General features: G+C 35.8%; 1 protein-coding gene across 6 annotated transcripts in view; it reads right to left on the reverse strand.

Annotated features, from left to right (window-relative positions):
* LOC150103932 (mitochondrial potassium channel ATP-binding subunit) overlaps positions 1-12,665 on the reverse strand; it is a 320,223-nt gene extending 307,558 nt beyond the window's left edge. Inside the window, exon 1 of one of the 6 annotated variants that reach the window (XM_090396614.1) lies at positions 12,484-12,665. The gene's annotated coding sequence lies outside the window, so the exon portion shown is untranslated. The other 5 variants (XM_090396615.1, XM_090396617.1, XM_090396616.1 and 2 more) reach the window with 5 other exon arrangements.
* Positions 12,666-23,499: the final 10,834 nt, after the last annotated feature.

A 23,499-nucleotide genomic window follows, 5' to 3' on the forward strand; every position in this document is an offset into this window, starting at 1 on the left:
AGTGACTGCAGAAGATATCAAAATCTTGCAGGATGACTTGGATAGATTGGAGTTCTGGGCTAAGGAGAATGGATGTCAATTTAATGTGACAAAATGTAAGGTTATGGGGTGAAAAGATTAGCAGCAGTATACCACATTGGTGGAACTGTACTCCAGGAGATTGATGAGGCCAGGGACTTGGGAGTGTTGGTGGATAGGGAGATGAAGTTTAGGGGGCACATTGCAAAAGTGGCTAAATCAGCTCATCAACTCACTTGGTTGTTGAAAAATACTTTGACGAGCAGAAACAAGCAAGTTATTGTTCCTCTGTACCGAGCCTTGATAAGACCTCATCTTGACTACTGTGCTCAGATTTGGTCACCTAGGTTTCTTTTTGGGGAGGAGGTGGAGAGGATCCAGAGGCAAGTGACCAAGATGATAGCAGGTCTATGGAATGAACTTTATTACAACAGGTTGAAGATTTGTGGGTTGCAGAAATTGGTTGATAGGCAGAAAAGGGGAGATATGATTGAGACATTCAAATTACTAAAGGGTTTCTATAGGATTAATTCAGAGGATATTTTTGAGATCAGGACTGGTGGTGGGAGAACTAGGGGACATCTATGGAAGCTGGGAAAGAGTGTGGTTAGCAAGGGTGTTAGAGCTGGGTTCTTTACTTTTAGAGTGGTAAATGAGTGGAATAAGCTGCCAGAGTCTGTTGTGGGTGCTATGACAGTGAATGAGTTCAAGGCAAAGTATGATAGATACTGTGAGAATGTTGAATAGTTGTGTGGACATGATGTTTAGGGCCTCCCTCGATGAGTCTAAGGACTCCCTGGAGTCACCCGTAATAATAGTAGTAGTAATAATAGTAATTTTTAGATGCTATTATGAGCTTGAGAGAAGAATTGTTGAATTGACAGAAACTGTTTTCACTCTGGTCCACCTTAATAAAAAACCTAAGCTATAAACTCTCTGATTATTGCTCCTGAGCCATCCAATTAAATGCTCAACAATACTGTTGAATCCAGAACAGCTTCAAATGTCAGCAATATGTTTGTAACTTAATTTATAGCTGTTGTTCTCTAGTAATGTATATTTTATATTTCTCTTTTCATGTAGCTTAGTGAAAGTGGCGTTTGCACTCCATGGTACTTGATCGCCTGAAGGAAGACTCAGGTTCAAATCCATTTGCCGACTAGAGGAAAATTTTCTAAGCCTTTCTTCAACCAGTTAGTCAATTCCTGGCATGGGCAAGCGGGTTTTTTCCCCCCCAGAAACTCAAGAAAATCAACAACAGTAGATTGATTAATCTTAATAATATAGTGTTAAGATTACGCACCACAAGATGGCGGTAGTTGCAAACTGCCTCTCTTTATTGGATGCTGGATACTATTAGCCAATGGTTTTGGGCCAGCTATTTATAATTGGCCTCTGATGGAGACTGAACTGTGCCCTCAGTCTCCAAAAGTTAGATAGGGCTAAAATGCCTCGCCTACTCCCTGTAAAGGAATCAAAGGTGTTAGCAGTTGTTTTTTTTTACTGTTACACCTGATCAAGTCTTTTAGGAAGATTAAACTAGTCATGCATTCAAGAAAATAATTTTTTTTTATATATATTGTTATCCCTCATTTTAGTCATCATTCTATGTCGGATATCAGATTAAATCCACTGCATCATATTTATTTATTTTATTTTTTGTATGTAAATCCCATAAAGGTATTATAAGGTTACAACCTTATAATGCAATAGTACCATGGGTGACTAACAGTTAAATAATCTGGACACCTGCTCTATAGACCAAACTTCAGGCTTCCAATAAAAAGGATGATGGTCTCATACCAGACAATATAAATTTCCTCTACCATCTGAAGATATTCACGAGCATTCATGCATACAGTAGAATTACACCCTATGGTCTGTTAGCTGGCTGTTTGGAGAACATACCCCCACTCTCCAAGCAATATTATTATTATTATTATTATTGTGTGACTCTTCCATAGAGTCCAAGGACTCGTCACAGGAGGGCACTCAACTTTGCCTTACTAAATTCATCTCACCCTCTCCACTACTATTACTTAATTCTCCTATCACAAAACTACTACTACTACCATCAATGCCATCTACTGCCCATCATCACCACCATCAGCAGTATTTACTGTCTGTAAATTGTGTGTGTGTGTGTTCTGAAGGCTGATTTGTCTGTATGAGGGATGAAAAACCCAAGTTTCTGGGAGAAAAAAACTCTGCTACTTCTGTATGAGATCAGCTAACTCACCTTCAATTGAAAAAGCCCATATAAGAATTCCCTTCAGCATGATGAGAATCGAACCCAGGTCTTTTCCAATTGAAGAAAGCGATGTTCTGCTGCTCTTCCAACTGTGCTATGAAGGCACATATGCTGTGTGTAATCTAATTCCATTAATATATGGATATGCATATGAATGTCTTTAGGTAGTAGATGATGCTTTTTGCCTGCGAGACCAACTCTGCTTATTAGAGGAAGACTGAAGTGGGTTGAAAATGTATTTTTTTATATGACTCACACACGAAAGATGTGCATTTACATTAGTACCATACCATGGGTGGCATAAAGTTCTTTTTTCTATTTTCATTAATTTTTATAATGTTTTTGTATTTTATTTTTATTCAATTTTTATCTGATCCAGACACCTTGTTCTAGAAACCAAACAGATTTTTTTTTCAAACCACTTCAGGCCTCTATTAAGAAGTGGTTTCACTTTTCCTCCAATACTAGTATTTCATGACACTAAGAAATTTTAAATTTTATATAGTCTTCTTTACTGGAAAAACACACACACACACACACACACACACACACACACACACACACACACACACACACACACACACACACACACAGTCAACCCTCGACTTATGTTGAGGTTCTGTTTCATCCGGCAGAATGCAAGTCGATACATTAAATCAGAAGTTATAGGGGTTAGGGACTTAACCGTAATAAACATATCCATGTCCACAGTGCAATTCAAAAATTCAAAATTTCATCTAAAGTAATTTTTGTAGATTATCTAATCCATATTCCACTCACAATACCAACTACAATTTGTTTACTCACCCTTTTGTATGTATGTATATATCTTTATATCTTAAACAGATATAAAGTTTAAACAATGCAGGTCCCAGTAGTACTGAGCCCTGTGGGATCCAACTACAGCATTCTCAACAACTGCAGTTGCAACATCTTTGATCATGAGCAGAATTTCGGATTTGAGCCCCTGTTTCTGGTCAGACTGTCAAAACTGTCTGTCTCTTCAAATTGATGAACCATGCATCTCATTGCATTTCATATCATTGGGTCTTTTTGCAAAGTCTTTAGGCATCTGTACTCATGAAGTGCTGCTGCTACAACATTTTCCACATTCCTACAGAAACACCTAACAAGCAAGGCATATTCAGACACAGTGCGACCCATCATGGAAGTCAAATGACTGTAGAGTCAGACTTGCTCCTTCATTTATACCAGCTTATGGCTCACATGGTATGCAAAATTCACTATCATTTCTTGATCACAGAACCATATTTTTTTGAAGGGCTACAACATGTGCACTATTCTTTATAACTAACTTCACATTATCTCAAACAACTGAATATTCCCCTGCAATTTCCTGTAAATATTTCTTGAATCGATTGTAAAAGATGGTTTGGTATATTTAAATCGGTTAATATTTTAAACAATTATTGTCTACTAACTTTGTCAAAGGCTTTTTCATAATCAATAAATGTTTATGTGTGTTTCTTTTTGAAATTCTCTTCTATATTAATAATTTTAGAGTAAAAATTGGATCTATGCAGGATTGGCTTTTTCGGAAAACGTTTTGTTCTTTTAGTAGTTTGTCCTCTATAATACTATTTAGTTTCTCTTTTAGTATTCCTGCATATATTTTATATCCTGTATTTAGCAGACTAATTCCCCCCATAGTTATTGCAACCATCTTCATTTCCTTTTTTATAGATTGGGATAACCAGTGATTTTTTTCAAGAGTTAGGAGTTTTTCCAGACATCCAAACTATATTAAAAAATTTCAGAAGTCTTTCATTAAATTTTTCACCTGCATTTTTGTATAGTTCTATATTTATATTGCCTTCTTCTGGTGTTTTTCTATTTTTCATCTTCTTTAATGTATTTTTCAGTTCTAGCATCGTGATATTTTCTGTTAGGTCATTCTTTGTTTTATAAAATTTTATTTCATCATTCTCATCTGTTCAGATTTTAGAAAAAGGTCACCCATTTTTCTAAATCTACTGTTTGTATTTTTATCTTTTCTTTTATTTCTTTATGCATGTATGTTATTACTTTATAGGCTTTGGGCTGTGGCTTAAATATTTCTTATAGTTCTGGTATGAAATTGTTCCATCTCTCTCTATGTTTTTTCCTTACCTCAATCTGAGGTCATTGCTTTCAAGTCTAAAGTCTAAAGTCTAAATTTATGTGTTTTTCCAATTTTAAAATTGTTACCTTGAAGTCTCAGTGACTGAGATGAAATATAGTACTTATCATTTATATGTGCTGTGCTGTATTTATTCCATTAAACCTCATAATGATGCCTTTCCTTCACAACCACTGTTGTCACTTTATTATAAAAGGCAATCAGATTACTAAAACAATACTGCCTTTTAACAAATCCATGGTGACTCTCACAGATAACACTACCAGCATTTGCAATGCTGTAAATGATCCCTTACTAATTTCTCCAAAGTCTTAAGAACTACTAATGGAATACAAACAGGTTTATAGTTTTAACACTTCCATTCTACTACCACCCTTATGCAATAGTACTATCTTACCTTGTTGAAAGTTTATTTTTCACTTGGTTAGACTATAATAAATTTAGTTTAATCCTTTATCCAAGTGTGAGCAAACAAAGTTTGCTGAAAGTATCTTGAGGACTGGGGTAAGGTAGTACAACACTGGGAAACTCATTACAAAGGTGGAGCAAACTAACATCACTCCTATCTCAGTATCTCCCATAATGCAAAACACATCTCCTTGCAGATATGTATAATGTTATGCATTAAGGGAAGGGCCACTACCCAGACTAGTTTTGACCTTTATTGAGATCTCTTCAGTGGGAGCCAGGCCCAGAGTTTGAGATACCAGGCAAAAGCATTAGCAAGGTACTTGGATAAAGGATTAAACTAAATTTATTACAGTCTAACCAAGTGAAAAATAAACTTTCAACATCTTTCTCTAAATCCAGAGTAATTTAATAAAAAGGTGGCACCCCCTTTGGCAACTCCTATAGGTAGAGATGACCTTGCTAATGCTTCTGCCTGGTATCTCCAACTCTGGTCCTGGCTCCCACTGAAGAGATCTCAATAAAGGTCAAAACTAGTCTGGGTAGTGGCCCTTCCCTTAATGCATAACATCATACGTATCTGCAAGGAGATGTGTTTTGCATTATGGGAGATACTGAGATAGGAATGATGTTAGCTTGCTCCACCTTTGCAACAAGTTGCAAGGTGTTGTACTACCTTATCCCAGTCCTGAAGATACTTTCAGGAGCAAACTTTGTTTGCTCACACTTGGATAAAGGATTAAACTAAATTTATTATGTACTACTTACCCTCTTTCCATTCCTTGGGTATCTATCCAATGGCCAGACTCTCATTGAAAAGCCAGGTCAACAGAGCTGTCAGTTCTTTAGCACATTTTCTCAATACCTATGGGCAAAATCCTATTCAGTCCAACTGCTTTATTAACATCCAAATACTCAGTATTTGAAACACACTCTTTTCTTGCACTTCTAAACTTCAAACTGCCCCATCCCTCTAGTGTTAAAACCTATTTCTCTAGGATGAAATAATAAAGCATTCATTGAACAACTCCATTAGGTCATTTGCATCAGTGACTCTACTCCCATTTTTATCCAACAATGTCATTTTTTTCACAATCATTCTTCTTCCTGCTGGCAGCATAGCAAAAGAATTCCTTAAGATTTTTTTTGGATTTCAGGGCCAATCTCTTCTCATGTTACAGTTTTGCCTTCCTTACCATACTAGTTACTCTTGTGGCATGAGTTTTATATTCCTCATGCATCTGCTCTGCACCCTTCTCTTATATCTTTTCCATAACCTGTCATCCACTTTACACCAAACTGTGTTCTCTTCTTCACTCAAGGTATACAACTCGCCAATGCTGCTAGTAAATATTCCTTCACCAGTTCCCAAGCACTGATGATACCTTGCCCTTCTAATTCCACTATTCATGGAACTGCCCAAAACTGATTTCTAAGATAATTATAATCATCTGCCTTATAATTCTATATAAATACATTCCTTTCTCTTTGAAGCTCCTGCATGTCTGTTCATCTTGAATGTTAGGGTGGATGAACTGTGGAATGCATTGCCTGATAGAGTAGTGAGAGCAAGAACGGTCAATGAGTTCAATTAGTGGTATGATAGATGAGCCTTTTGGCTCCATGGAGGTCTGAATAATGTTAATAATAATAATAAAAACCACATAGTAGCCCCTCTCCAACTGGGAGAAGAGATGCAATCTCAAGTATAATCAGATCTTCTGATTCTATGACTAAATCCAAAACTCTTGAACCTCATGTTCCTTCTACAGAGGCAACAAGGGTTGGTCATGCTTTAGTAATTTAATAACTTTTTTTATAATAGAGTGACAGCTGAGTTGGATAAAGGAAATGGCTGCACGATGATTCTGCTGGATTGTGCAAAGGCATTTGACACAGAAATCTGTCATGCAAATTAGAACAAATGGGAACAGATATTACACTGATTATGTGGATAAGAGGATGACTGCTAGACAGATATCAAAAAAGTGGTATATGGAGGAGCAGAATGTAGGCAAAAGCAGGTGACTAATGGTGTGCCACAAGTTTCTGTGCTAGGACCACTACTGTTTAATTTGTACATAAAGATACAGGGAATAACCTGAAAGGAAATATTCAGTTGTTTGCTGATGATGATGATGATGTGAACTTAGGTAGAGTAATAGTTAATGAAGGTGATGTGGAGAGCTTGCAGGATGATTTAAATAAGCTGTCAGTATGGAAAAAGATAATGAGTTAGTTTAATGTGGAGAAATGTCAAGTTATACATTTTGGGATAAATTGATTACTGTGGCATGAGGCTGGCATCAGTGGTACACTGATGGAAGTGTATTTCAGGAAAGAGATGAAGCTAGGGATTTAGGGGTGACGGTGGACAGAGAGTTGAGTTTAGAGGGCATATTGCCAAGGTTCTTAAGGTAACTCATAAGGTTACTTGGCTATTGAAGAACACACCAACAAGTAGCTATAATGAAGTTGTTATTCCTCTTTATAAGGCCTTTTATACATCTACATCTGGATTACTGTGATCGGGCCTGGTCTTCTGTGTTTCTTGGGAATAAGGAAGTGGTGGTGAAGATTCAGAAGCAAGCAACCAAGATGGTGAGTGGCCTGTGGAATGTTTCCTATGAGGATAGATTGAGGGTATGTGGTTACAAAAATTGGTTGATAGGTGAAAAAAGAGGGGATATAATAGAAACATGCAAGTTACTTAAAGGGTTTTATAGAATTGATGAGGGAATGTTTTGGCACTTGGCTAGAAATGGGGTAGAACAAAGGTCATTCCTGAAAGTTGAGTAAAGGGCTGATTAGTAGGGATTTGTGGGCTAGGAGAGTTTTGAATGAATGGAATGCAGTTAGTTGTGAGTGCTTTGTCAATTAATATATTCAAGAAGAAGTATGACAGATTGTGTTTGGGTCTCCCATGATGAGTCTTCAGATTCCATGGTAGTACAAAAAAATATAACTTTACATTTACTAACTCAAACTGGCAATCATTTTCATGTCCATGATTTCAGCTTATTCAAATCATTCTGCAAGTATTGCATGTTGGTTGCATCATAATTAGCCTGCCAACCTTCATGTCATCAGCTGTATGTCTCCTGTCAAAATCCTTCCAGTGTCATTAATGTAATGACTGAATAACAATAACAGAAAGTACCAAGGAATGATCCCTGGGGTACACCACTGATCACCTCAAACCTTGTAGACTAACATTCTTCTTACACCATTTCTTAATATCTGTCAGCCAGCCATCCTTTTATCCAAGCTAATAGTTTATAATTCAATACCCTATCCTCCAATTTATGCCAGTCTTCCCTGTTATATTTTGTCAAAAGCTTTAGCAAAGTCCTAAAGATTATCATGTTGTATCCATTCCCCTTGTCTAACTCAACCATAATCTTATTATAAAATGTGAGCAAGTTACTCACATATGACATTCCCTTAGTAAAACCATGCTGTTCATTGCATAAAGTATAAATTCACAAAATTATTGCAAAAGTATAAATTCTCTGTCAACCCATTTCTGTACACAATCTCTTACCGGTATTTCCAAAATCCTCACCATCACTCCAGAGATACTGATAGGTCTCTAATTAGATACATCGGTCTTTGCATGACATGAGATTATTATACATTCTTTCCACTCCTGTGGAATCTGCTGTGTGGTGAGACTCAAATTATATGGTCAGGTCAAAGTGAAAAGTTCAGCTGAATGCTCTGTTAGCATCTGTGCTGATATTTCATCAGCCTGTACTGATAAATCTGACAATTCTTATTCAATTATGCAATAGTTCTATTACCTGTTCCTCCTCACACACCTGAGTTTTTTCATCTGCGGGCCAGGTGGCATTCAGCTCTATGATGCATATGCATCAGGATAATAGCTTTTAGCAAAATGGGCTTTCATTAGTTGAACAATCTCCTCTGCATCTGCCAGCCACATACCATCTGCATTCAGGAGAGTTATTTCAAATTTGTTCTTTCTTTTACTTGCAATACAACAACAGAATTCCTTTGGGTTATCTTTTGCTTACATACCCAGTTTCTTTTCATATTCAATAGCTATCTGTACAATAGTTGTAATTTCTGGCCAGCACCTTAAAATTTTCAGAAGGGACATTATCCTTATTCCTGATGCATACAGTATTCCTACATCAGAGAATCTCTTTTAATTTACTTCTATAACACATTACTGCACGCATATTGAGATTCCATTGTAATCATGCACCCTAACTATGTTATTCCTAGTATTGTTTGAATTACTGTACTGAGAATGTCCCAAGATACTTGGGATGAAATATTTACGTATAATAAAACTAATCACCGTGGTTATACGTGTTTTAGTGATGAATTCACAACAGGTTTCATTATATAAAAAAGAGAATCTCTTGTTGAATAAGATTGCACACCCATTTCTCTCCCACCCTGTTTATTCTTTGAACTCTAGAAACACATGTTTAATAACAAAAATTCAACATGACAATAAGCTCAAAATGATAATATAAGTGTAACATCCATCATTTTGACACATAAACATTCTAAGGAGGTAGGGGTTATACGTGTTTTAGTGATGAATTCACAACAGGTTTCATTATATAAAAAAGAGAATCTCTTGTTGAATAAGACTGCACACCCACTTCTCTCACCCTGTTTATTCTTTGAACTCTAGAAACACATGTTTAATAACAAAAATTCAACATGACAATAAGCTCAAAATGACAATATAAGTGTAACATCCATCATTTTGACACATAAACATTCTAAGGAGGTAGGGGATATGTACAGCCAGACTTATTTATAATGTATTTCCAGTTCCAATATTAGTAACCATCTCAGTTATACTTATCAGGTTTATAATAGACTTTCGACCAGTAAAAATCAATTATAAAGAGAAATACATTGGGTTTATTTGACTGTAAGAATATAAAAATGAAAACTGATTAGTTTCACAACAGATACTTCTGGTTTCTTCTGGGTTAGGATGAACAAAAATACAATACTGAGGCTAACAAGAGCTATAACATTACTAAAACACAGAACATAGGAACCATTACAATATGTACTGAAACAGAAACCATATGGAGTGTGGAAGCTGATACATGTTAGCTACTGTTCATTGATGTGGGCAAAATGGTTAGCTGAGAAGTTAAAACATGCAGACAAATCTAAGGCACGATTTCCAAATATCAAAGCGGATCATTCCTTGGTTCCTATTGAGTGTGCTTTGTGAACAGATGACCATAGTAGATTATTCTATGTTACAAGCAGTGAAGTCATCCTCTATGCAAGACATGGAGCTCTTATCCCATTCAGTATTATGATGTGTATGAGAGAAATGAAAAGCTAGGCCCAAGCTGTCTTCTCTGTTGTTACTAACATCTCTAATATACTCTTTCTAATTTCCAAACTTCTAATGTCTGCACTATGTAAGAAAGGCAACGAGAACATGGAATATTATAAACTCCAGGAGTTTTGTAGAAACGGTTGTGGTCTTTAGGTGAACAAAATACTCATGTAGTTAAAATGGACTTAAAGGCTACTCTTATGTTATGAGATTTCAGGAGTCAGGCGATATAAATGATGGAAACTGAAGTTCTGTAGAAAATATTGAGATTTTGTTGTACAGCAGGAGAAGAAAATTGTATTTTTTGTATAAATTTCTTGTTAGCCTTTTTATTGTATTTTTGTTTGTCCTAACCCTGAAAAAAACCACAAGTCTTTGGAAAACTAGTTGGTTTTCATTTTTATAATATTACAGGCAAATAAACCCAATATATTACTCTTTATAAAGGATTATAATAGATTTCTCACAGCCTAACAACAATTTTTCTTCAGCTATAACATTTTTTTTTTTCTCTTGAGAAAATTATGTGTCGCTCACAACTTTTGAAGATGTGTATTGGGAAGAGGGAAGAAAATAGAAATAATACATTGTAGAAGCAAAAATAATTCCTGTAGATGACCAAAAATAAACTATCTGCAAAATATTAATTAATCAATGTAAAAAATATATAATTAGAATTACTTTATAATCAAAATATTGTGGATATCCCCAAAACACTTCAGTAAAATCAAGTGGTTAGTGAGTGGAATGCATTGCCTGAGTGTGTTGTGAATGTAGACATACTGAATCAGTTTAAAGCATACTTGGATGAGCTGTGCATGTGTGAGCAAGTGATAGTGTGTACCTCCCAGCATAAGTCTCTGCCTCCATGGAGGTAAGATGTTAAAAATAATGATGATAATAATAATAAAATCAAAATTCTTTTGATCATTATGATTAGCAGTTTTCAAGACGAAAAGTTTTTTTGTTCTATTCTTTGAGTCATATTCAATAGTTTAACAAATGCATTTTGAATCATTGCTTCATTTCTGATTGTTGGAGTTTCTCAAATGATGCAGTTCAACTGCAAACTTGAAATATTCAATGATTTAAATTATCATTTTTATCCTCAAGCTATTGATTTTATCTAACTGCCACTTGAATTCTGGATGCAATATGATCATCTGAAACACTTAGGACAAATATATTATTTCTGTCTACAGACTCATCACCCTACTGTAAATGAACACATTGCTTCAAATCAGAATTTAATAATTATGTTGATTATTGCTAACATAAGTATATTGAGGTAAGCCATTTTATATTATTGAGTTCATGGTGTGTCCAGTCATCTGCTATCCATTCTGACAATAATAACAAAGCCCAAGTTTAAAGTGAATGCACTTTGTGTAACTTTATTCCAAAAATTGCATATTTAATATATTCTGTTCTGTCATTACGTAAACCTGTTAAAAATAATAATAAATAAAAGATCATGGAAATGCATCATATAAACTCAAATCAGATATATCGGCTACATTACGCACTAGAAAATTAAACGTTGAACAGCCAGTAAGCAGTATAAAAATGTTAACATATACGGCAACAAAACAACTCTCCACTGATTCAGTAAATAAAATTCGAATTATCGATGTCAGGTAAGTTAAATACTGTATAAAACGCAGGCGTAATGAAAAGCATACACAAATGTCGAATCGTTAGCATTTTTGCACCAACCAATAAAAAAACTTGAAGAAAAGTTTCGGGGGTAACACGTCTTACGAATATACTACCTTTATGACCTCGGGATTGCGATACAAGTATATTAGCTTTTTTATTTATTTTTTATACAGTGAAACATTTCACTAGCCTGATTTGTTTCAGAATATTAGTCTTCTTCAGAGATAAAACAGAAACCCCATTTGAACGATATTATTATAATAACACAACCAAAACAATATAATCAACAACAACAATTTGACAGGTGATACAGTGCAATTTGGTTCCATCCAAAAACACCATATCAAGTAGCAGCACGAAATATGGACATTTCCAAGTAATATTTTTTTTTTCTTTTGTAAATCATGTCTTCAAATCGTCGACTTTTAATTCTTGCAAACAGTTAGCTAGTTACTTTGAAACTGTACCAATAAGGATGAACTTGGTCAATCCTTTTTGGTGACGTTTTTGCAGCAAGCCACAACTGATCAACTTCGCTTGCCAATCAAAAGGAGGGCTGCGAACAGAACAGCCGCGGAAAAATATTTCAGAGCAATCCATAAATCACTTATTTTATAATTTTTTAATAAAAAGTACGAATAATTAAAAAACAAAACATACCAGATATTTAGGCGCCTCTGTACGTCAGTTCACTCTACCCGAATCTGGGGAGGGGGGGAGGGAATCGGCTAACACCTTTCATTTCCTTATTGGGAGTAGGCAAAGCCTTCTCTTATCTAACTTATGGTTAGATAAGTGTTTAGAACTGTCTGGTGGACCTGAGTGGACAGTTCAATCTCCACCGGTAGGTAATCAGAGATAGATGGCCAGGGACTTCCACCAATTAGAAGCGGCAACCGATTAAGAGACTGATAAACAAGTGCTGCCATCTCTTGGAGTCTAAGCCTAACAGGATATATTCTGGTCTGAAATAGTGTGAGTTCTACAGTTCATTTTCTTGAGTTTACCAGACAAAAAACTGACTTTCCATTAGAAAAAAACCTGCTCTCTGGTAAACTCGGAAACCTGTCGAAGAAAGGCTTATAAAAAGTTCCCCCAGTCAGCAACCAGACTTGAACTGAAGTATATCTTTGGGCGACCTAGCACATAGGATGCAAATTCCACTTTCCACTGAGCTGCACAGTCCTTGGCAAAGCTAAATATTTAATATTTTTTCCAAGTACTTAATTATCTAAATGTACTCATCTGGTCCCTATAGGCGAATAAAGAAGTAAGTGTGTATTTATTTATTAATTTTTACTTTGTTGTTTATGTTTTTCACTGGTTACTGCATTGTTAATAATGCAAACTTGATGTTTATTAAGTATGATGTCAAGATAAGAGCCTGTGTAGCTCAGTAGAAGTGGTGTTTGCACTCTCTAGTGCTTGACCGCACGACGAAAGCCGTTCGAATCTAGTCGCCAACTAGAGGAACTTTTTCTAAGCCTTTTCTCGACCGGTTCCAGAGTTAGTCAATCTCTGGCACAGGCTAGCGGGTTTTTTCTCCTGGAAACTCGGGTTTTTCGTCCCGTACACTCAAGAAAATTGGCCGTCGAACCCACACTACTTTCAGATATTTAAAAAAAAATGTTTTATGGCTGCGACCACCAGATGGCGGCACTTACTAGCCGCCTTCTTCACTGCGTGCCAATTAATTAGTGATAGCCTTGGGACAGCTATCTCTGATTGGCTACCAGTGGAGACTGAACTGCCCGCTCAGTCTTCAAAAGTTAGATAGTGCTAAAATAACGGCCTCGCTTACTTCCCTATATGGGAACAAAAAGGCGTTAGCTGATGATGATCAAGATAATTGTAGCCCAAAGTGAACAGTTTATATTCTAAATCCCAGAGAAGTCTTGCAGTTTCGTTCTCCAATACTGTTTCTATTTAATGCTGCCAACCAGTTATCAGAAGAAGAAAAATTATATTTTTTTTTGTTTTTGCATACACCGCAATAAATATTATCTTCACTACTTGATATTAGATTATTTATAATTGGTTTGCAATGCCTTACTGCAACCACTGTTCAGATGTTCGACCGCTTCATTTTTCTGGCCTCTTAATCTGTGTTCATTGATATTGCTAATGTTCCCAATTTTTGCTTTAATTGTACACCCTCTGTCCAAAAAGAAACCGAAATTTTCGAAAATAGAAGAAACTAGTGGCACCACATGTTGTATATTTTTGTTGTCGAAAGCTGAAACCTTCATTAGTGTTGCGTCAACTGTTTATTATTATTATTATTATTATTATTATTATTATTATTATTAATATTATTCGTGACACCTCCAAGGAGTCCAAAGACTCATCGCGGAAGGACACCTGCTATACAAATCTCTGTCTCCACTACTACACAGAACCTCTTCTACCAATGACCTACATCAACGTCATCTACTGCCCACAACCACCACCACAGCTAGTATTTTTTATCTGTAAATTGCGTGTGTTCTGAAGGATTAATTTGTCTGTATGCGGGAAGAATAACCCGTGTTTCCGGGAGAAAAACCCTGCTACCACCGTATGAGATCGGCTAACTCACCTTCAATTGAAAAAGTCCATATAAAGATTCCTCCCGTCATGACGAGAATCGAACTTAGGCCTTTTCTAATCGAAGAGCACAGCGTTCCGTCGTTCTTCCAATTCTGCTACGAAGGCTCTTAATGTTTATGACATTTGTTTCATTAGAAGCCGAGTTATAGCGCCAAGAGTGATAGCGTGTTTTAACGAACGGTCGAAAAATGAGTTTCAACCACAGAGCTGCGATTGACTTTTTGTTAAACTTGGTTAAAGTTTTACCGAAACGCATCAAATGTATCAAAAGCATACGGTGATGAATGCTTATCCCGTACTCAAATTTACAAGTAGTTTAAGCGATTTCAAAGTGGTCGTGAGACGCTTACGGACGACGAAAAGCCTGGCCATCCAAAAACTGGACTGAGCGAAGATAAAATCCAAAAAGTGATTTCATCAAAGAAAACTCGAAATCGTCCTTGAGATTGATTGAAGATGATTTGAAGACAATTCATCTTCAATCATTTTAATGAAATCTACAAGGATCTCATTAAAACCGCTCGTAAGAACTCAAACTTCCTTGAAACGATCGTTACTGGTAACGAAACGTGGTATTTTGAGTATAAGCTGAAACAAAGTGCCAGAGTGCTGAATGGAGACCACCAGAAGAGGGGGCATCCAAAAAAATGTCGCTTGGAGAAGTCAAAAGTAATGACAATGCTGATTTGTTTCTATGATTCCAAATGCATTATCCACAAAGAATTCATTCTTCCTGGCCAAATGGTCAATGGTGAGTTTTATCTCGAAGATTTGAAGCGATTGATAGCGAGAATTCGTCGTGTACGGCATGAATATCATGACAACCGTCCGTTCGTCAAAACACACTGTTACTCTTGGCACTATAACCTCGCTAGTTTCTTCTCTTTTCGAAAAGTTCGGTTTCTTTTTGGACAGAGGGTGTATTAGTGTGTAAATCCTGTATATTACAGGATATATCCATATCCTGTAATATAGCCATTGCCACGTATTGGCAAAGTTTACGTGACACTTTTCTTAATGTGTCTCACTGTGTCAAGAAGAAATGGGCCATGAATGGGTTCGTTTTTACTGCTCACAAATAGGTAAATTTGCTGTTGTTACTTGTAATGGATTTCAATTCCTATGTATTTTAGAACTTCTTGTGAAATGGCATGGAGATTTCCTTAGTGCTGTTATCGATATTATTTTTGAAAAAAATTCTTCTTTTTCTTCAACAGTTTCTTCTGCTTACAAAAGAGACCATCCACCTATACTTCTTGGCAGATACAGCCAAGTAACATCACTTCGTGGATGCAATGCACAGTCATTAGTTTTCGACTTTAGCACCTAATTTGTCCAAATGATCTTCTATCCAATTTGCTATGCCAACTATACAACAGAGCACTGGAATTGTCCGAGCATTTATTACTGAAATTGTGTTCAATGCATTAAGTTTTCATAATGATTTTATGTTATTTTCGACCATTTAAAAGAAGAATGATTGACATAAACTGAGTTTTATATTGGCCAAAGGATTTTAATTGATACTAAGTAAGAAATGACAACACGTTTCACCAACCTTGCACTTTTGCTTCTTCAGGGTGTATAAAAGAGATACAAAGCAACGTATACAGTTTAAGTTGTTTTGTATCTCTTTTATTCACCCTGAAGAAGCCAAACAGCTAAGTTGGCAAAACGTATTGATATTTCTTTAAGTATTGCATTAAGTTTTGTTTTTTGAATATCTTTGAATCGTTTGAGTGTGTTTTGCTGCTTGTTGTTTAATTAATGGTAAGAGAATATTATCAGCTTCTAATATTACTGTGTATCTATAATGTTCCTCAGGTGAAATTGCGTCTATAAATATTCGCTGGTCAAAGTTTAAATTATTAGTGTCATTACTTTTGCTTCATTTAACAGATAACAATCTGCAGTTATAATTATTTATCAAAAAAATCAGCTGACGCCTTTTATTCCCCTCTAGGGAGTAGACGAGGCCAATTCAGGCCTAACTAACTTTTTCAGATTAAGGGAGTTCATTCTCCAATGGAGCCAATCAGCGATACTAGCCAAAGACTATCAATAATTAAACGCGGCACGGGGAACACAGACCCATGACTAGTGCCTCCATCTTGTGGTCCCTAATTCTAACATTGTGTTTTATTGTCTGAAAAAAGGGTGGGTTCCATGATCGATTATCTTGGGATTTTTCTTCTTGTTCTTAGTCTTCTTCCTCTCATGACCAGTTGAGTTCCTCAAAGACATATTTCCGCCATTTCTTTCTGTCTGCTCTCTTTTTGTAGTTATGTTATGGAGTTTAAGTGGGTTCTTTCTTTTATGTTGTAAATCCATCTTTTCCTTTGTCTGCCACTGCTGGGCTAGACTTCAATTCTACCATTAAATAATGTTTGGTAGTCTTTCTGGTTCATTCTTGGAACATGTCCAAACCACCTTATTTGGCTCTTTTATATTCTAATTATTGTTACCTTGAAGTTAAGTTCTCTGACTTTTTGAGTTCTGTGACCTTGTCTTACTATATCCTATGGCTGTATCATGTGTGCTCAAGGGTCCTGTTTGTCTGTTTGTGGGATGAAAAACCCCAGGATAAACTGGGGGAAAAAACTACTGTCCACGCTCAAGACGGGCTAACTTGGCTATGGCTGAGAAAGATCCTTTAGCTCCTCATGTCTCAAATAGGAATCAAACCTAGGACACTCCTTCCCCAGGCATATGGTTGGGAAGCGCACAGCCCTAGGCTAACCGCGCGCGAACGTTTTTTTATATCTTTAGTTATTGTTGCATATTTTGTTATCCATCCATTATTGAAATATTATTATTATTATTATTATTATTATTATTATTATTATTATTATTATTTATTATTTCGGGCAACTCCAAGGAGTCGATAGACTCACCGAGGGAGGCCCTAACATCATGTCAAGAACAACTATTTGACATTCACACAGCATCTATCATACCTCGCCTTGAACTCATTCATGGTTATAGCACCCACAACAGTTTATTGAATTATTGAATATTATTGAATTATTGATCACCGAAGATCGAAATAATCGAGATCTTCGGTGATCACTCAGCCTAGGTAATTAAATTATTTTACTTATTCTATATTATTGTTTCCTATTTTCATTTGGATCGTTATACTTTTTCTTCCTACTTCCATTAATTTGTTTTACTAAAATTGATTTTCATATCATATTTTTTACTTGTTTGATGCAGTTTTGTCGGCATATTTTCTAATTTTTCTTGACTGTCTGTAGTGATAACTATGTCATCAGCATACTTTAATTTTTAAGTGCGTTATATTTCTTCCATTTACAGTTATGCCATCGCACATCTGTAGTGCTTCAACTACTACTTCTTTTAGGTACAGGTTAAATAAATGTAGTGACAATGGGTCCTTGCATAACTCGTATTTTAATTGCTATTTGGTCTGTTTCTATATTTTCGAATTTTACTATTGCTTGTGTTTCTGCATAATCAATCTGAATATAAATTAACAGGTACTTGTCAAACCCTCTATTTACTAGAAATTTATATTTTTCTTCTGTTTACTGAGTCGAAGGCTTGTTTAAAATCTATAAAGCAGTAGTAGATTTTTTTGTCTCTCGTAAGATCTGCCAGTCTGCTTCATATGAAAATTGAATCTATTGTGCTTCTATTACTTCTGAATCAAATTTGCTCTTCTGATATCTGTTACTCATAGGAAGTTTTAACTCTGTTTTGAATAATCCTGATAAATATGTTATAACAATGACTTAGAAGGGCAATGGACCTGTAATTAATGAAAAATCTGGCATCTCTTTTTTTGTGAATTGGTATGATCTGACCTGTTCTTCAGTTAGTTGGTATACTTCTTCCTTTAGTATTTTGTTGAACAGTTAAGTAAGTAATTTAAATAATTTAACGTGCTTTCTCCTCCTCCTTTTTTCCGACGTTCTTTTTGAGTACTGTTTATGCCTGATGCTTAATCATTTTTCATTTGTGTGATTGCTCTGTGTATTTCTTCATTCAGGATATCTTTTGTGTCAAAAGTTTCTTCTGGGTGGAGGACAACTTAATGTATACTTTCTTCTGCTGCGGAAAATGTCTCTTCAAAGTGGTTAGTCCTTAGGTCTTTTATTGTTTCAATCCTGCTTATTGTAGTTCCATCTTTTTGCAATATTAAAACCGTGTTGGGTGAGTATGTTTTAGTTATTTCTTTAACTGTTTCATAAATGCACTTCGGAATCGTGGTGGTTTTTCTGTGTTTATACACATTCCTGCTTTTTTTCTAAATATGTGGTTTTTGCTAGTTTGCATTTTTTGTCTATTTCTGTTTTTCAGATTTGTGTGTAATATTCGATTTTCTTTATTATCTTTTTTGAGAGGTTAACTTTTGATGTTCTTTTTCTTTCCCGTATATCCATAATATGTGGTGTAATCTAATCTTTATTTGCTCTTGTCTGGTAGCCTAAGTGATTTTCTGTTATTTGTTTAATAATAACTTTACCTTTTTTCCAAGACTATGATGATGTATCTAGAGGAAGATTATTTAAGTTTTCTTCCAATGCCCTCTGCTAATCAGATCTGCTTAGGTTATCTTTGAGTTTTGAGATGTCTATATTTCTTTGAAGACCTGTGTAACCTGTGGAAATAGTACTGTAGTGGATTCTGACCATAGCAGACGTGTTTAGTGGAGCTCCGCGTTTTGTATACCGATTATATATGCTAACGCCTCGCGATCGTTAATAGCTTCCTTCACGGAAAGATGCCTAATATCGCGGGTATATCCAGTAATTATATGGTACATGGTATGACCGCTGCTACTGAGGTTCGGCCAAATATACGGTCAGAAGAAAACTTCATTAGAAAAACCTACAAGCCCTTCCATGGATACCAACGTGGATATCTTGTCATCTATAAACCTACCTGAAGAATTAGATTGAACTAAAGCCTGCATACTACAGTGCGACCCAAATGACGCCTCACACTTAAATATAAAGAGCTAATAAGCTTCATTCCGGCAATGAAAACATTACTTAAATTAAGGGGATATTAAATCCCACATAGTTTTAAAACCGAATAAGAAACTCAAAGATTAGAATCAGAGAGTTTCTTGCCGAATATAGTAAACTATAAAGTATCGGCGACACTAGCGTTAGCAAATGCAAGTGATCCTAGTAGGTAGTACAATACCGGACGACTCGTTGCAAAGGACGCTTCACACTCCTAGGAAGATATAATTGAAAGCCTCAAAACCAAGGTAAGAGGCTCCGATGTTTGGCACCTAGGTGTTCTCAAATTTAATTATATTTTTGTTATTAGTTTTAAGTCCCTTACTGTAAAAGAGTCATTTGTAAATCTTAAAGAACTAGATGTCTGTAAAATAAAATGTAAAATTATACCCATTGTCAAAAATCGTAAAATTGATATTATCATACACTAGTTCCCCCCCCCCCAAATCCCAAACTACTTGCGTCAATGCACGTTGAGAAATTCGAAAAAATCGAGTGCATTAAACACGTCACGAGTAACACCAGGGAAAATTAGTGGGCATATGTCCTTTCTAATAAAAGAAAGGTAACCATCACACTGAATGAAGGGACCGAAACAGAAGAAATACCTTATGTTATAAAGGTACAAAAAATGTCGGGATTAGTCATCATCCCAGGACGTCCCCCTGCATGTTTTCGATGCAGAAAGATTGGTCATTTAAGAAAAGACTGCAATGCACCGAAATGTGAGCAGTGTAATCGAATTGGCCATAACATGAAATAATGTCCTGGGCAGACATACGCTTCCATGTTAGCAAAATGAACGGCCGTGGACCAGCCAAACTTACAAAATGAGCTGGAAAAAGCAGACGATGTTCAAGAAAATAGCGCCTGCTTAGAAGTAAACGAGGAAAATACCTCCGAAAATAGCAAAAAAGTACCACCAAAATCAAGCAAGCTGCAAGAAGAGGGAACACCCTGTGCAACCTCTGAAGAAGATAGAGAGGACATCGCAGAAGATAAGGAAAATGCCGTAAAGGATGAAGAAAAAATGCAAGAAGAGGAACCACCTTGCATTCTCAACAAAACTGTAGAGAGGACATTGCAGAAAAAAAAGAACATGTCAAGAAGAATGATGAAAAGCAACCTACAAGTCCGGAAAATCTGGGGGAAAACAAAAAAAGCCCAAATGCATTCATCACAGTGGGAAGGAACAAAATGAAATTTACTCCTAGCGTAAAAGGAAAAAGAGATAAAGATAAAGTAAAACGTCAGAGAGGAAATATCTGCTAATGTCAAAAAAAAAATATGAAGAAACCAATCAATATAGTGATTATTAATTGCAATGGGTTAAACAGCAAGCAGTCACAGAAATTATTAAGAAACACGATACATCAGAACCACACAGACATTGTAATGCTACAAGACACAAGACTACATACAAACTCAGAAACAGAAAGAAAATTTCACAGAAGCCTGCAGTCTCATTACTACATCGTTGACGAACCAGCACAAGGTAATGGGATTGCAGGTTTATCAGCACTCATCATAAAAAGAAGCAACATACAAATAATATCACACAGCACCATAATAGAACACAGAGCTCTCGAGATTGAAATAGCCTGGGGAGACCAAATAGTATCGTTAATCAACATATCCCAACTGAACACAACTAAAAAAAAACATTTCTGGGATACACTTGAAAATAAAATCATAAACATAAAAAATATCATAGCTGCCGGGGATATGAACTTCATAGAAAATGACAAATTAGACAGGGAAATTAAAAACATTTCAAAAAAAAAAAAAAACTTCACACACATAATCCAGCGATGTCTTATAAAGGACACATTTCGCATACTATACCCTACACGGAGGAATATACAGGGTGTCCAAAAATTCACGCAAGATTTAAATTTAGCGCCATTTGTGCGGTAAAGTGTTGCCAACGAGAAAAAAAAAAAAAGACAGGTGACAGCTGACAGTTCAGGGTTATTAAAAATGACCACACACAGCGAAGAGAGTTCGTTGAATGGATTATGGAACAACAAGAAGTGGATGCTTATTTTTCGAACAAAATCATCTTCAGCTAAGGCTCATTTTCATCTTGATGGCTTCGATTAACGAAGCCATCAAGATGAAAAATTGTCGCATTTGGGGTTCAGAAAATCCACGAGTGATTGTTGAGAAACAAATGCATCCACAACGTGTCATTGTTTGGTGCGGATTTTGGGCTGGAGGCATCATCGGTCCATTCTTCGAAAATGCGGCTGGTAAGACAATAACAGTTAATGGTGCTCGCTATCGCGACATGATAATCCAGTTTTTTGTGCAGTTTAGTTTAGTTTTATGTTTCAAAAATGTCAATGACAATATATATAATGGAAGAGCTTGACCACATTTTAATGATGTATGATATGTAATGTATTTTTTAAATATGATATATGTAAATAGCACTTAAAGTTCTACGATAAGTTCATAATGTATAAACGAAACCTTTATATTTTAAAAACAAACATTACACAGGTTTATTAGAGAAGAAATTATTTAAGAAGTGTTTCCTAACACGACAAAATATATATATAGCACAAACCGAGGAAGGAAGACGTAATATACTACCAGCAAACAGTTAAATGTAACTACATAGAGAAACAAATAGGATTTATGAAATAGTAATCAAAATGTTAATATGAGTGCTTAAGATAAAATGACGACAACAATTCAGATAGAATGATAGAATGTATGACACACTAAATTAAAAAAATATCAACAGCTCAGATGAAGCATAAGGACTATAGGAAACAGAAAGCACTGAGCAGATTATTATGCAAAAAAAAAAAAAAAAGACTGTATAAACACAGATAATATACACAATGTGAAACCATAAAGAAATGTCAAAGAAAAATGCCAATCAGAATGATAATACTATGTACGGCATGTATATAATTGCAAATAGATGAAAAATAGGATGTATGAAATAATAATTTAAATATTAATATAAGTGATTAAAATACAATGATAAGAATGCATGACACATTGAAGGGAAAAAAAATGATCAGATGAAGTATCCTCCTGTTCCTTATTTTTACCTCCAGTATTCCTATTTTTATTATACCAAGGATCTCTAGATATTTATTTGAATTAGTGACTGCGCCTCAGGAAATCCTTTTATGGCATTAAAAATTACTACTTTCGGTAGATATCATTCCTTACTCTTATGTACAGTCGTGGCTATCCCTTATCTAATTCTCTTATTAATTATCTATCTTCCCCGCCCACAAGCTCGGTCGTTTTTTTTAGAACAGTGCATCAAAGAATTAAAATATCAGGCAACACTCTATTAATATTTAAACAACAAAGATTTTTGGTCAAGTGATCATTGACATCACTTGACCAATTCAGTATTCTATCAATAACTCATGAACTAAGGTAACATGCAGTAATTCTTTAACTTGAAGTTTTTATGCACTTCCAGCATTTAATTAATCTTTCAGGCACTATATCTCTTAGCACAGCTATCGTTTAAATTTTACTTTGCTGCCTCTACTTATTCTCTTAGTTGCTCCGTGCTGTTCTTCAAGTTTCTGTGTGTCCCTGAAAGGTCGGTCTTGAGTCAAAATCCCAACTAAATTATCGCTAGTCATCCAGTTGCTACTTTGCTATCTTCCGTTGCTTTATTTGTTGTTCTGCAATTTACTAGCTAACTCGCTCCTCGACTAGTAGACCTTAGCGAGTTACTTGACTGACTCGCCGACTCGCTGTTATCTCTCTACTCGCTATTATCTCACTCTGACTCCCTCGAATGAATCGTCCTTATAAGGACTGGCTTAAAGGGGCGAAGCAAGAATGCTTTTCATATTCCCCGTTATCTGTAGAGGACAGTGTAGGGATAAGGTGCTATTGAGCAATTAAAGCTCTGATCATGGCAGGAGGTTAACAGCAATAGCCGAGCCTCAGTTAGAACTTCATTGGCTACAGCATTGCCATCCATTACCCTCCAAGGGTATTAATCACCGCATCTCACGATCGTTTTCTCTGTTCTTTGCTTATATATCCCTTCTTCCCGCCGAAATTATCCTCGTGCTCTCTTCTACTCAAATCCTTTCCAGCCCTT

The sequence above is a fragment of the Typopeltis vanoorti genome, chromosome 8 (assembly GCF_054136105.1).
Source record: "Typopeltis vanoorti isolate ZY-2024b chromosome 8, IOZ_Tvanoo_1.0, whole genome shotgun sequence".
NCBI lineage: Eukaryota > Metazoa > Arthropoda > Arachnida > Uropygi > Thelyphonidae > Typopeltis > Typopeltis vanoorti.